The following is a 17,352-nucleotide window of genomic DNA, read 5'->3' as shown; positions in this document are numbered from 1 at the left end:
GCGTCACGGGGTTCCTCGCGGTGGTGCAAGCTGAATGGTGATGCGCGTGGGGAAGGATCTCGATGTCGGCAGTGGTGATCAGGGATCCGCGGTGGTGGTAGTTAGGGTGGTGAACTGATTTGGGAAATTAGGGTTTGTAATTTAGGGATTTTTTTTGGTTTTGATTTTTTAATTTGGGGTTGATTGTTAGTTTGTTATGCATCGAGCCATTGTTGTATACGCGTATCTAGATCACATATTTGTGTATCTAGAATCATATTTTGTGTATCTAGAATCGTATTTTGTGTATCTAGGTAGTTTGTATTATACGTGGAACAAAAATGTACCTAGGAAGAAAAATACCGTATCTGCATTGTTATAAAATGTATCTATAATTTTGTTAAAAAGCATATCTATAGTGTCAAAAAGTGTACCTACAATATCAAAAAGTGTACTTGTATTGTTTTAAAGTGTATCTGGAAAAAAGTGTATTTACATTGTTAAAATGCGTATATAGAATTTTTGTAAAAAAGTGTACCTACTTTAATTAAAAGTGTATATGAGATTTGGTATAAAAAAAAAAGTGTATCTACATTCTTAAAATGCGTATATAGAATTTTGGTAAAAAAGCGTACCTACTTTAGTTAAAAGTGTATATGAGATTTGGTAAAAAAAAAAAAAGTGTATCTACATTCTTAAAATGCGTATATAGAATTTTGGTAAAAAAAAGTACCTACTTTAGTTAAAAGTGTATATGAGTTTTGGTAAAAAAAAAAAAAAGTGCACCTTTTGTATATATTCTAATTTATCTAGTGCGTTCTCACCGTTCTCACCGAATAGTCGTTCTCACCGGATCCCACCTCTCTCTCTCTCTCTCTCTCTATATATATATATATATATATATATATATATAGAGAGAGAGAGAGAGAGAGAGAGAGAGGCAAGATCCGGTGAGTCCACCTATATTTTTGAGTCCCGTGAGTCCACTTATATATCACACGCTATACACAAAAATATCACGATTTTTTTTAGTGTAACCTGTGAGTCCGGAAACAATATCACACAATGTACGAAAAAATATCACTACTCACACTAAAGAATATCACGAAAAACACGCATTATAAACAGTAAAAATGAAAGGCTGAGAATATTGAAAGTGCACAACTCTCCGTCGACGACAACCACCCATAACCCAACACCACACCTTCATCACCGCCAGCACCACCACCATTGACTTAGTACCACACCACCACCCGCCAACCCGTCTCACGACCACGACTACCACCCTTCATTAACACACCCACCATCCAACCCTAAATCCGCCACACACAATCCCTACCAAAGACCCCATATTTCGAGTTGGGTGTGGAGCAGCAGCAAGATGATGAGTCGTCGGAGTTTATGCAGGCCGCCATGGATGGGCATATGGTGGTTGAATCAATGTTTGTTTGATTTTAAAGTGTAAAAAGAAAGATGAGAGAGAGATGGGGGAAGAGATTTAAGGGCGTGGATAGGTAGGTGCACTACTGGGGTAGTGAACGCCAACGATCTCGTCGACATAGGGATCGTCGATAAAGAAAGTATTGTGACTGACATTGAAGATGGTGAAAGGCGGAATTATGTTCAGTGGTGTGATATTGTATAGTATAACCCGTGATACTGTTTAGTACAACTAGTGATATTGTTTCGCTGGACTCACGGACTCAAAAAGATAGGGTGGACTCATGTGATCCTAATTATATATATATATATATATATATATATATATATATATATATAGAGTCGGGATCCGGTGAGAAGTCCTAAATATTTGAGGATTGAGGATTAGTGAATACAATATCACATGTTCTTCAATACAATATCACGAAAAATTTGACCTTTGTCAAAAAAAAGATTTTTTTTTTGAAAAAAAAAAATTATAATTTTTTTTTTGCACAGGTGTTTTTTTTTTGTGATATTGTATTGAATAACCTGTGATATTGTATTGAACAACCTGTGATATTGTAACGAAATCCTCAATCCTCAAAAAGATAGTGTATCCTCACATGATCCCATTCCTATATATATATATATAGTGATAAGATCAAGTGAGTCCTCCTCTTACATTTGAGTCCATAAGTCCCATTATGGGCCATTGGATCTTGGAAATGGAGGGCTAAGATGAGAACAAAAAAATTAAGGTTAATCCTCTAATTTTGCCATCTTCCTCTAATTTTCTCATTAACTACATTAATCCTCCTCATCTTTCATTCACCAACTCATTATCACATCTCCTCATTCTCTCTCTATATCTCACTCTTCCATAATCTCTTCAAAAAAACCAAGAAAAAAAAAACTCAAAAAACCAAACAAATAAAAAACCCAAAAAATCCAAATAAATCATTTACTCATCTTTTCCTCATTCACCATCCAACTACCACCACCAACCGGAAACCACCACGATGCCAACCGCCACCCACCCGCCCGACGTCATTTTTTTTTTTTTTTTTTTTTTTTTTTAAACTTGATGTTTGGGTGTTCTTTTTATTTGTTTTGTTGTTATTTTTCTCCTTATATCGTCTTGCTATATAATATTGTTTTAAATTTGTGAGTTTTTTTTATTTTAATCTTAGATCTACTAAAATAGATCAATTTTCATTGACCCGTTTTTTTTTTTTCATTTCCGTTTTGTTTTTTTTTTTTTTCAATTTTGATGTTTTGGTCTTTTTTTTTTTTTTTCCGGTTATTGACATTCTTACAAATTATAGTGTGATTTTAGTACTAAATCTATTAGTTATGAAATCTCATTTTTTTATTTTTTTCTTGTTGATATCACTTTGTTAATATCCGTCTTGTTATATATATTTGCCAAATTTCGTATTTAAATTTTTGTCTTGGTATTGTGTGATTTAGGATCTATTAAACTTACTTGTTCGGTTAAAATTACACTTTTTCGGTTAAAATTACACTTTTGTCCGTTAAAATTACACTTTTTTCTTTTAAAATTACAATTTTTTCGGTTAAAATCACAGTTTTTTTCCTGTTAAAATTATATTTTTTAACGTTAAAATTACACTTTTTTTCCGTTAAAATTACACTTTTTTCTGTTAAAATTACACTTTTAACGTTAAAATTACACTTTTTTTTCGTTAAAATTACACTTTTTTTCCGGTTAAAATTATACTTTTTCCCGTTAAAATTACACTTTTTTCTGTTAAAATTAAACTTGTCTTCATTAAAGTTACATTTATCTCTATTATTAAAGTTACACTTATCTCTACTAAGGTTACCCTCTCAATGACTAAAGTACGCTTTTGGACTAAAGCTAGAACAATTTGGACTGAAGTTACACAAATTTGGACTAAAATTACACAATTTGGACTAACTAATGGAGTTATTTGTAATTTACACAATTTGGACTAAAGATACACAAATTTGGAATATAGTTATACAATTTGGACTAAAATTACACTTTTATGGACTAAAATTACACTTCCGTGGACTAAAATTACACTTTTATGGACTAAAATTACACTTCCGTGGACTAAAATTACACTTTTGTAGACTAAAGTTACACATTTGTGGACTAAAATTACACTTTTTTGGACAAAAATTACACTTTTATGGACTAAAATTACACTCATAAAATGATAAAAGATATACACTATCAATGTACTAAAGTTACACTTTATTCGACAATGATTGAAATTGCACAATATCAGTGAGTCAAAATAAATGAATTGTGTAACTTTAGTCCAAGTTTAGTCGTAAATAGTGTAAATTATGTAATTTCAGTCCAAATTTGTGTATTTTTAGTCCAAAATTGTGTAATTTTATTCCAAATTTGTGTAATTTCAGTCCAAATTTAGTCGTAAATAGTGTATTTTTAGTCCAAAATTGTATAATTTTAGTCCAAATTTAGTTGCAAATATTGTATTCAATTTAGTCGTAAATAAGTCCATTAGTTAGTTCAAATAGTCCAAATAGTCCAAATTAGTTAGTCCATATTGTCCAAATTGTCCAAATTAGTTAGTCAAAATTGTCCAAATAGTCCAAATTAGTCTAACTTTAGTCCAAGAGTGTAACTTTAGTCATTAATAGAGATAAGTGTAATTTTAACAGGAAAAAATGTAATTTTAACCGAAAAAAGTGTAATTTTAAAGTAAAAAAGTGTAATTTTAAAGGAAAAAAAATGTAATTCTAACAGGAAAAAGTGTAATTTTAAAGGAAAAAAGTGTAATTTTAACAGAAAAAGTGTAATTTTGACAAAAAAAAGTGTAATTTTAGTAGGAAAAAGTGTAATTATAACAGCAATAATTGTAATTTTAACCAAAAAAAGTGTAACTGTAACAGAAATAAGTGTAATTGTAACAGCATGCAATAAGTGTAATTTTAACCAAAAAAAGTGTAATTGTAACAGAAATAAGTGTAATTGTAAGAGCAATAAGTGTAATTTTAACCAAAAAAAAGTGTAATTGTAACTTTAATAGGAAAAGTGTAATTTTAGCGGACAAAAGTATAATTGTAACAGAAATAAATGTAATTTTAACAAAAAAGTGTAATTTTAATATACAAAAATTGGCAAATACATATTTACAAGACGGATATTAACAAGGCGAGATTTAAAATTCACAATTAAATCTGAAAAAATTTATGACAAAAATTCAAGTAAATCTTCTATGCGCAAAAACACATGAAAAAACCGGCCTAACCATACAGCTGACACACAAACCATGATCAACAAGTTTCATCTCAGGAAACTAATACTCCGTACTACTCTTGTACAATTGACATTAGTTCTATTTTTTTCAGAACAATGAAAACTATCAATCCTTAATCACCAACATATTCACTACCTTTTACACACACTCATGCAGGGAAATATCCGTAAAATTCCCTTAAATTTTAAGGATTATAAAGCAAATGTAACATGCGATTTATGGTCATAAACGAAAATACAATAGAAACGATATAGAACAAAGAATCAACCTCGGGTCCTTAGAAATGCGGCCTAAGAACAGAAATCAAAGTAGATTTCCTCCTAATCGTTGCACCCAAGACCGTCTGAGACTATGCCCCTTGTGCTAGAAAGTATTCTCTAATTGCCTTGCAATATTGAGAGAATTGTTGTGAGTTTTTACGATGTGAGATCTAGAAATTTCAGAGGAAAAATGCCCCGAAACCCTAATGTTTTTCAAATGAAAAATGATTAGGTTACAAAGGAGAGGGAACCTCTCCTTTTGTTTGCCTCAGTCCGCGGGTCTCAAGAGGAGGGAGTGGGCTTTCCACTTTCTCCTCATTTAACTTGTGATCCGACTAAAATTTGCTAAAATGTATATGACGGGATCTTATTATAAATCGTCATCGGTTATCGGTTATTAAAACATCGTCTAATAATACATGTCCGATAATGACAATATTGTATAATTAATTTATTCGATATACATTAATTAAATATAATCATCTATATTTAATTTACGAATTAACTGCTTAATTCGCCTTAGCCATTATTATTTAATCCTTATTAAATAAATATCTCAACATCGCGTTTGACTAATTACTAGTCAATAACTCCGACTAACTGGTTAGTCATATTAGGCATCAACATGACTGTATTTTCATACCGTCACATCTCTCAAACGTATCCTATAGGTGTGACTTTTAGGGACCAGTTGATCACCGCCATCTGTATGACAATAACGTCAAACTTATCTAGCAAGCCAACCGTTATTGATAAACGTGGACCAACTGATAATAATACAAAAGTATACCCTTTGATCCTTTTAGAGATTTAAATGTTATTGCACTAACTGTAGAGGACACCAGCCCCAACAAGCTCCCACTTGTCCGTACAAGTGTATGTGTAATAACGTTATCCGCACTAACTGGAGGACACTGCTCCAACAAACCACCACTTGTCCGTACAAGTGTATGTGCGATAACCGATTCTCATATTCATTTAAAATTTCTCCCACTCAATGTAAAACAATTTGCAGATCCGGATCCGCAAAGGTCGTATTTTACAATCGATCTGTATCAAGAGTGGTTTCCCCGACTAGAGAGTAACTTAACTGATAAAACGAATTCGTATTCGAGCATGGCCATGCATTTCAGTTACAGCTCCTCGAGTGGCCCTGAGAAATATCGAGTACCTGATAAAGGATGAATATTTCCTTCAAATCGACTCCTTCCGATCTAAGCACAGCATGAAATGACCCAGAAAAAATCTACTTGGCCCCCTGTTACGGATGACCGTGAGAAAGAAACCAAAGTCACCCAAAATCTGCCTTAATCTCAAGAGACAGTCGATAGTCAAAAGAATCGAATCTTAGGATCACCATGGAGGTCCTATCCACGACCTGGCACCGAATGTTATAAAACATTTAGGACTCCACGTTGATGTCACAATTGTGTCCTACGAGATATCCGTATAACTCGCCTCTGCAATTGGTCAGTCAACCGGTTGACTTATGGCTCGTTGAACCCACCATCAACCAACGTCACAAAATAATTGCCAGAGTTATCAGCTCATGTGGGCAATTAAGGACCAAAAATATAATGTTTGTTCAGTTCACTTTGTGGTGTTCAAAAATTGTCGTACAATTCCACATGAAAAACAAAATATATAAATATCAAAACGATGATGTCGTATAGAGTACACAAGAAAATGAATCTAATCCATAAAAGAGTACTATAACTTAGGAACACGTTTAATTCCCATGGAATTAACATGCCCTTCATGCTTATCTTGTCGTAATGGTTTAGTGAGAGGATCTATATATTATCATCTCAGAGCAATCTTTTCTATCACTACTTCCTTTTGCTCCACGTAATCTCGGATTAGATGAGCTTTCCGTTGTACATGTCTAGATTTGTTGCTAGACTTTGGCTCCTTAGCTTGGAAGATGGCACCTCTATTGTCACAATAGATGGTGATCGAGTCATTCGAACTAGGCACTACGGAGAGTCCTTGTAAGAATTGACGCATCCATATTGCTTCCTTTGCAGCTTCAGACGCGGCATAGTACTCGGACTCAGTAGTAGAATCTGCTGTAACACTTTGTTTGGAACTCTTCCAGCTGACTGCAGCGCCATTAAGAGTAAAAACGAATCCAGACTGAGATTTTGAGTCATCTCGATCCGTTTGGAAGCTAGCATCTGCGTAACCGGTTGCGCATAGCTTTTGTTCGCCTCCATAAGTCAATGACCAATCTTTAGTCCTCCGTAGGTACTTAAAAATGTTCTTGACAGCCATCCAATGTGATTCACCTGGATGCTGTTGGAATCGACTTGTCATACTCAATGCATATGCCACGTCCGGACGTGTGCATATCATGGCATACATGATTGATCCTATAGCCGAGGCATAAGGAATCCGTGTCATGCGCTCTTTTTCTTCCGGTGTTTCTGGTGCCTGAGACTTGCTCAAATGCACCCCTGGAGCCATAGGAAGAAACTCCTTTTTGGAGTTAGTCATGCTGAATCTCTCTAGTATCTTGTCTATATAAGACTCCCCGATCGAGAGATAACATCCGACGTGATCTATCTCGATAGATACGGATGCCCGAAATTCTTTGTGCCTCACCCAGATCTTTCATCCGGAAATGGTTTTTCAACCATACTTTTACCGAAGTTAAGAGAGGTATGTCATTCCCAATCAGGAGTATGTCATCGACATACAATATTAGGAAGACAATCTTGCTCCCACTCGACTTGATATATAGACATGGTTCCTCGACCGATCGAGTGAATCCATTCTCTTTTATCACCTGGTCGAATCGATGATTCCAACTGCGAGAAGCTTGCTTAAGTCCATAAATGGAACGCTTAAGCTTGCACACTTTCTTAGGATGTTCGGGATCGATGAAACCTTCGGGTTGTACCATGTACAACTCTTCCTCCAAATAACCGTTTAAGAAGGCGGTTTTCACATCTATCTGCCAAATTTCATAGTCATGAAAAGCGGCAATCGCTAAGATAATCCGAATGGAACGCAACATGACTACGGGTGCAAAGATTTCATCGTAGTGCAGACCTGGCACTTGGGTGAAACCTTTAGCAACTAGTCGTGCTTTATAGATATCTTGTTGACCTTCCACAGAATGCTTTATCTTGTAAAGCCATTTGCATTGAAGGGGACGAACCTTAGCAGGTAAGTCAACAAGATCCCATACGTTGTTCTCATACATAGAGTCTATTTCGGATTGCATGGCTTCAAGCCATAGCTTTGAGTCGGAACTAGTCATGGCACCTTTATAGGTTGCGGGTTCATTACTCGTTAAGAGTAGAATGTCATCTATGTCATGTTCCTCGACCATACCAATGTATCTGTCCGGAGGAATAGAGACTCTTCCCGACCTCCTAGGTTCCTCAGGAATATTAACCGCAGCCGGGATTGAAGGAACTGGTTCCTCCAATGGTTGCTCGGTATTTGGTTCTGGAATCTCCGACAGGTCGAAGGTTCTATCACTCTTTGCATTCTCGAGAAATTCCTTCTCTAAGAATGTCGCACTAGCCGCCACAAATACACGTTGTTCGGTTGGCGAATAAAAGTAATGACCAAGTGTTCCTTTAGGATAACCTATAAAGTATGTCTTGATCGATCGCGGGCCGAGCTTATCCTCGTGTCTCCACTTGACATAAGCCTCGCAGCCCCAAACCCGTATAAAGGACAAGTTAGGTACCGTTCCCTTCCATAGTTCATATGGAGTCTTGTCAACAGCTTTAGACGGACTTCGGTTAAGTATTAGAGCAGCTGACAGAAGAGCATAACCCCACAATGAGTCAGGCAACACGGTGTGACTCATCATGGATCGAACCATATCAAGTAGTGTTCGATTTCTCCGTTCGGACACACCATTCAACCGAGGTGTTCCGTGGAGTTAATCGTAAGGCAATCCCACAATCTTTAAGGTGTTGATCAAACTCGTGAGAAAGATACTCGCCACCACGATCCGAACGTAGTGTTTTAATCTTTCTACCCGGTGGTTACTTACCCGATTCTGGTATTCTTTGAATTTCTCAAAGGATTCACTTTTGTGCTTCATTAAGTAGACATAGCCATATCTACTTAAATCGTCCGTGAAAGTGATAAAATACCTATAGCCTTCTCGTGCGGTGATTGACATAGGTCCACATACATCCGTGTGTATGAGTCCTAATAGGTCAGCAGCGCGCATTCCAACACCTTTGAAGGAAATCCGAGTCATATTACCGATGAGACATGATTCACACGTGCCAAATGATTGAAAATCAAAGGCCGAGATAGCTCCATTCTGTATGAGCTGTTTAACGCGTTTCTCATTAATATGTCCCATACGTCAATGCCATAGATACGTTTGATCTTTGTCACCAACCTTTAACTTCTTATTCATTACGTGTAATATTTCAGTGGTCTGATCTAAAACATAAATTCCGTTCATGGAGACTGCCTTGCCATAAATCATATCGTGTAATGAGAAAATGCAAGTATTATTCTCTATTACAAATGAAAAACCAAGTTTGTCAAGTGCGGCCGAAATAATGTTTTTAGAAAGACTGGGTACATAATAGCGATTATATAAAAATAACTCAAATCCGGTCGGATCACGTATGTTCCCCTTGAGACGGCAGCCACTCGTGCTCCATTCCCGACACGCAGTCCACCTCACCCTTTACGAGGGGTTCGATGTTTCGGGCCCCGCACATGATTACACAGATGAGAACCACAACGAGATCTAGTACCCAAGTTCCGTAACTTGCGTGGTTAATCTCAATCATATGAATAAAAGAAGAAGAAGAAGAAGACATACCAACGGGTTTAACGCGACCGCTTTTATGTCCTCATGGTAAACAGACATGTACGCCTCCAATGCCCACCTTGTGGCGGTGATGGCATTCCATGTTATCGGTCTTGCTCTTTGTCGCGCCTGATGAGTTGCTCGACTCACCAGGCCCACTCTTACCTGATCCCGACTTCTTAAACTTCGGTTTACCTACCGCTAGGTCAGCCTGAGCTTTGCCCTTACCCTTGCCCTTGTTTGACACAACGAGAACATCCTGTTTCATGCTCCCACTAAAATTCATGTCCTTCTCGGTCTGTACGAGAAGGGAGTGTAGTTCATGTGGGCTTTTCTTCAAATCATTCATATAGTAATTCGCTCTAAAGAGCGCAAAACCATCGTGGAGTGAATGAAGCATGCGGTCAATCACGATGTTCTCGCTGATTTTACAATCAAGCGCCTCCAGTTTCTCGACATTCTCAATCATGCTGAGAATGTGTGGGCTAACCGGTTGGCCCTTCTGGAGTCTCGCATCGAAGAAGCGAGTGGTATGCTCATAGGTCACGATTCTCGGTGCTTTCGAGAATTCCTTAGTGAGCGTGGTGAAAATCTTGTTTGCACCTTGGGCTATGAAGCGTTTCTGCAAATTGGATTCCATTGCAAAAATGAGTACGTTTTTAATCGCACCCGCTTCCATGACGAAATCGCTATACTTGGAGATTTCGTTAACTCGAGCCGTGGGGCCTGGGGCTGGCGGGAGGGGCTCAGTCAGATATTTGAGCTTCCCGTCAGCCGTGGCAGCATTCCGTAATGCCGCCTCCCATTCCGCGAAGTTTGATCCATCATTCTTCAGTCGAGTAGACTGATTCATCTGATTCATGAAGATCCGAAGCCAGGACTCACGGTCCAATGTAGCACTTGGCATTGGGTCATCGATGATGCCAGCCATTATGTTATAAGCAGTTTAAATGATCGTGATCTACGCTGAAAAAGAAAGGAAAAACAAAATGAAATAAGAAACTCATCGAGGTGATTTAAGTCTATTTAAAATTCATTTTAATCGTGTAGACTCATTGCACTTGCATAATTGATCTCCCTCAAGAATAATACAAGTGATCCCAAGACTCAATTTCCGTAAATTGATAAGCCCACTGTTTGGCTAGTTCTAACGTCAGAACTCTTGGTCGATAGATTTCCGTAAATCCTATCTATAGTCCACCATAATCACAGGATCGTACAAGTGACCATAGTGTTGAGATAAAATAGGTCAATCGGTTCCAACTTACCCGACGTAGAAGGGGTCATATTATGCCTACCGACGAATAAGGGATTCATTGGAGTTTGACCTATAAAGACTGTTCTCAATTTTTGGTTATACGAGGAAGATCCCATCAACTTAGTTTTAATTCATTTTAAGTGAACGAAAAACTAGCATTACGTGAATGAATTAATTTAGGTGATGGCTTAAAACGTGTGACATATGAATGTCAAAGAAAACTAACGCGTGACCTCTATATGAGTCAGTTTTCATGCATATATTATTAGGTGGTTTGGTTTTTAGGCGGAAAATGATGCAATCTATCGTTATGATAAAATAAATAAAAGAATGCAAAACGTAAATAAAATCCTAGTGTGGCCTATCCTAGTAAAAAGAACATAATACAACTTTGGAATCCACCGTTGGACCCGAGAAGCTTGTCTTGATGTTCCATCTTTGTCCATGCAGCGGGAGTGAGCATCCGATCTCCATCTTTGGTCTTCTCAAAATTACAATTTAATAATTACAAAATATAAACCTATTTACATTCTAAATAAAAAACTGTAATTACAAGGAAAAACCAAAACGGAGATACAAGATCTCAAAATACAACCAAGACCGTGTTCCATCATTACGGTAACACGTTCTACTAAGGCCACACTAAGTTACAACCGTTTGTAAATAAAATAAATACGTAATTAAAACATTCAAGGCATTCAAAATAACGATAAATCAAATGCATCAACTAAAAACGAATTCATTCGTGACATAATTCCGTAATTATGTTAAATTTATCCAAACCACCTTTTAATTCATGATAATCCGTTACTTTAAATTGCTTTAAAATAACAAAATGGTACGTGTGTGAACCGTTTCACAATCATAGCGAGTGTACAACATCCGTATAATGTACATTTTAAGGCCAAACGAAAATTTAAAACAAAAAGGGATAAATTTTCAAAGCTGCCAGAACAAAACTCCTCGATCGAGACACAAAGGGCCTCGATCGAAGAACAAAAGGGCTCGATCGACTGAACTGCTAGTCGATCGAGAGGTATGCTAAATGAGAAGTACTCGATCGACGTAATCGGGGTCGATTGAGGACTTTAATCAGCAAAAACTGTTCGATCGAGTACAAGGACTTCTCGATCGAACAGTGGGGTTTTAAAAAGTGGTCGATCGAGTATAGCAAGTACTCGATCGAACAAAAACAACACTGAAAAACTCTCGATCGAGTATAAATACGCTCGATCGAGTGCAAAAACTGGCTGAAACATAAAAACCCTCGCGAAAACAGTTTGACATAGCAAAATCAATTGCAATTTTGATCTAAATCGTGTAAAATTAAATCAACAAATTGCAAAACATAAACATATTGCTATAATGATCGTGTAAAATAACAATATTCAACGGACAAAACGATCCAGCCGTGTATTCACATGACACGGTTTTCGAAAAACAGAAAACAACCGAAACAAAAATTCCAGTCGCACGGTTTTCTAGACAAACAACATCGTTTTATGAAAATCACAAAGAAAAATTTACGTGGCCTCGCTCTGATACCACTTGCAGGGAAATATCCGTAAAATTCCCTTAAATTTTAAGGATTATAACGCAAATGTAACATGCGATTTATGGTCATAAACGAAAATACAATAGAAACGATATAGAACAAAGAATCAACCTCAGGTCCTTAGAAATGCGACCTAAGAACAGAAATCAAAGTAGATTTCCTCCTAATCGTTGCACCCAAGACCGTCTGAGACTATGCCCCTTGTGCTAGAAAGTATTCTCTAATTGCCTTGCAATATTGAGAGAATTGTTGTGAGTTTTTACGATGTGAGATCTAGAAATTTCAGAGGAAAAATGCCCCGAAACCCTAATGTTTTTCAAATGAAAAATGATTAGGTTACAAAGGAGAGGGAGCCTCTCCTTTTGTTTGCCTCGGTCCGCGGGTCTCAAGAGGAGGGAGTGGGCTTTCCACTTTCTCCTCATTTAACTTGTGATCCGACTAAAATTTGCTAAAATGTATATGACGGGATCTTATTATAAATCGTCATCGGTTATCGGTTATTAAAACATCGTCTAATAATACATGTCCGATAATGACAATATTGTATAATTAATTTATTCGATATACATTAATTAAATATAATCATCTATATTTAATTTACGAATTAACTGCTTAATTCGCCTTAGCCATTATTATTTAATCCGTATTAAATAAATATCTCAACATCGCGTTTGACTAATTACTAGTCAATAACTCCGACTAACTGGTTAGTCATATTAGGCATCAACATGACTGTATTTTCATACCGTCACATCTCTCAAACGTATCCTATAGGTGTGACTTTTAGGGACCAGTTGATCACCGCCATCTGTATGACAATAACGTCAAACTTATCTAGCAAGCCAACCGTTATTGATAAACGTGGACCAACTGATAATAATACAAAAGTATACCCTTTGATCCTTTTAGAGATTTAAATGTTATTGCACTAACTGTAGAGGACACCAACCCCAACAACTCATGACAGTAATTTCCAATGTAGGTATTAAACCAAGGTTACGACACTGAAGTGAAACCGTTTTCCAAAGGTAATGCAGATCACCGCAACCATATTTTACTGCGTTTTCCATCCACACGCCTTAAATATAAAAGAAAGACGATAAAAAAAATTGAGATCTAAAAATTACCAATAACAATAAATTATTAAACGAAACTGGAAAAAAAAAACCAAACAACAAGACGATTGTGTGGTTGTTGTTGGTGGGAGAGGAGGCGGGAGGATTTGAAACGAAAAACGAAAAAAAAGGGGAAAAACGAAAAACGAAAAAAAAAACCAAACACCATCAACACGGCCGTCGGCCCAGATCTGAAACGAAAAATGAAAAAAAATTGAAATGAGGAGAGGAGGCGGGAGGATTTCGAGGCTGGGTTGTTGTTGGTGGGAGGCTGGGTTGTTAGTGGGAGGGAGATGATGGCTGGGTCACTGGCTGCCGGAGGAAGGAGGGCGATGTTGAGGAGGAACGTTTTTCATTTTCTTTTTCTGAGATTTTTTTGGGTTTTTTTTTGTTTCATTGGGTTTTTTTTTTCTGAGATTTTTTGGGTTTTTTTTGTTTGATGAGAGTAAAATGAGAGAAGGTGAAAGTGAGATTTAGAGAGGGAGAGGAGGGTGTGATAATGAGGGAAGGAGTGATTAGTAGGAAATTTAATTGAGTTGAGGAGGTAATTAAGGGAGCTTGATTTCTAGCCCTTCATTGAGATCTAATCTCACCCATTGATTCCCTTCATCCAAATGCCCATATAAAGACTTAGGGACTCAATAGATGTAAAGGACTTAGGAGAACTTTACTCTCTCTCTCTCTCTCTCTCTCTCTCTCTCTATATATATATATATATATATATATATATATATATATATATATATATATATATATAGAAATTGAATCATGTGAGGCACCCTTCTTAGGGTGAGGCGGCTGTACCCATCCTAAACCGTCAGATCTAAAAATTATAAACTCACCAGATGATGCCACGTGTCCCTCTATATTATCCTAACCAACGCACACATTTCATTTACGCCCTTTCTCTCTCTCTTCTAACTCATCTTCACTGAGCTCCATCTTCACTCCATCTTCGCCATTATCACCGAGCTTTTCGACCGCCATTATCACTAAGCTTCTCCACCGCTATTATGATCCGGTAATTTCGATCATCTATTTGTTCATTTCGATTACTTATTATCGCTGTTCATTACTTATATAATTTGATAAATTACTGATTTAATTTGATAAATTTTCGCTAAACTACTTTCATTACTTATTATCACTGTTCTTATGCAGGTTTTGATCATTTTGTAAGCATAATCGAGCGCAGTAGGAACGCATAAAATCAATTGAAGTCGATTTCTCCGCTTCTTCGTATGTTCATTTCCCTTTCTTAACTATTTACTACCTCGATTTCGATTTTCGTTGGTTAATCTGTTATGAAATTACTTTAATTACTCAATTTGACTCTTGTTCTACTCTTTCTATTCACTCGACTTCAGTAAATTTTATGCATTCCTACTGTGCTCCTATTTTCGCACAATTTTGTTGTTTTTGTTCCTGAGAGCTTCTTGTTTGTTTTTTTTTCCTGTTCTCTATTTTGGTTTTCAGCAGGAACTATTCGCCGAACTGGTATTTGGGCTGAATTTGTGGTAATTCCTCCAGTTAATTTGTTTTACCCAGCCAAGTTCCTATTTAGGACTATTTTACCACTTATTGACATGAGAGAGATGATTGACTGTGTGTTGCAGGAACAAGGTGTTTGTGATGGAACAAGTTATTTGATGATCTCTTATTACCTCGTATTCATTAACAATAGATTTGAAATGAATAAATGGCATCTTGAGTTGATTTTCTGTCCATGTAATTTCTTTCTGTTATTTGTGTTTCAGTTTCGGTTTTGGTTGAAATGAAGCACAACTTTGTCAAGTTTGAAATTGGAAGCAAGAAAAAATGGGAGTATGACAATAGCGACAATCGGGTAGTTACTAGTTACTACTATGTGTCTAACATTATAACCCGTTTTTTAGTGATGGGAGATTGAATGAACAAAAATGCGTTTGAATTTGAGCAGATGCGAGGACTAAAGGGGGTGAAAGACAGACAAATCCACAAGACAATGTTCAATTGGAGCTATACAAGATTAATGAAAAAGGCGTCTTTTCTGGCTGATGAATTTCGTATGCACTTTGCCAAAGTTCCTAAGGAGTATATCATGTTTCAGTTCTGCATGGGAGAATTAGGTGACTTGGGGTTCATGAAGAAGGCTCTTTTGGTGGTCCCTGATATTCAACAGCGTACTGACGGGAACAGGAAGCGATCAGATGAAATATTGAAATGTCTGAAAAAGGGTTCATGATACCCCCTCTTCTTCCTGCAGTAACTGGACTCAGTAGTAACAATAGTAGAGTATTAGTCGCAACAGTAGGGATATTAGTACACGGTTAGTACTCACTTGCACAATGGATTTTTGAACTTTATTTTAGATTAAGCCAACCAAACAAACTATGCTCCTGATTCTTGGAGTCTTGAATTCATTTTGGCCTACATACTAGTTGCTGACGAGTCCATGAGATCTTCTACAAGCTACTTCTATTTTCCTCCCGGCAAGTAATTTTTATGTTTGTTGTAACGTCAATGTGTGATTGAGTTAGATCCTTTATTGCTTCGTTGGTTGATATTGAATCCTTTGATATAGTGTGTTCATTGAGTGAGATTCATCCTTTCATGTAGCTCTGAATTATTTTGTCTGCCATTCTACACCATGGTTTAAAGGCGTCTTTTCTGGCTGTCATTCAGTTGGAGTTATACAGGATTAATGACGAAGGTGTCTTTTCTGGCCGATTATTTTGGTGTGCATTTTTTGAAAGTTCCAAAGAAGCACATCATGTTTCACAGAAGGCTCTTATGGTTATCTCCGATAGTCAACAGCGTACTCCTATTCCCCGGAAGAAGATGTCAGCAAAAGTGTTCATCTTGACACCCTCTCTATTCCCTGCATTAAATCGACTCAGTAGTAACACTAGTAGAGTGTCACTAGCAACAGTTGGGATATCCGTACTCAACTGATTCTTTGCTCATGCCTGAATGAAAGTTATTATGCTCCTGATTCTTTGCGGATTAAATTCATTCTCAGTAATCATAGTTGATAAAAGTTCACTTGATACCACTGCTTAACTGTTACAATCCGTGACATGGAGTTAGCAATCTCAATGGATCGATTTAGTATCTGGTTTCAGAATGATCGAAACTTGGTGCTAATGAAGTAGTTGGTGGCTTTAGTAAGTCCATTTAATAATGCAATTCGTTTATCATTTTGGTGCTTTTATCTTTGATGTTTCTGGATGTGCAGCGTGGAAATTCTAAAGGTTGGCCAATGGACTGCAAAGCTCATATTCGAGAATGAGAGTGATTATGCACAAGCAAAGTTGACCTGTTCTTCATCTCTTCATTTCTGGGTAAGATCTCAGATTCAAAACTTCCTTTAGTTGATACTGATGAGTCCTACTTCATTCCCATATCTTTCTTATCTTTATTGTACGGAGTATATATTAGCTTATCAATACTAACATATGCGATAGCGATAATGATGGTAATATATTTTTTTTCTTTTTTTTTGGTACAAATGGTAATATATTGGTGATGATGTAGGAAACAAGACCTGTTGCAGAATTTGGGCCTGAAGTTGCAACTCCTCAGGTAACTCATATACTACTACTATTGGTGGTGATGATAATGAGATGATAATGAATTAATGATGATATGATAATGATGGTAATATATTGTTTGAATTCCAGAGCTTTATCGGCCCACTACCTTCAA

This window comes from Silene latifolia, chromosome 4, assembly GCF_048544455.1.
Source record: "Silene latifolia isolate original U9 population chromosome 4, ASM4854445v1, whole genome shotgun sequence".
Classification (NCBI taxonomy): Eukaryota; Viridiplantae; Streptophyta; class Magnoliopsida; order Caryophyllales; family Caryophyllaceae; genus Silene; species Silene latifolia.
This window is presented reverse-complemented; position numbering follows the sequence as displayed.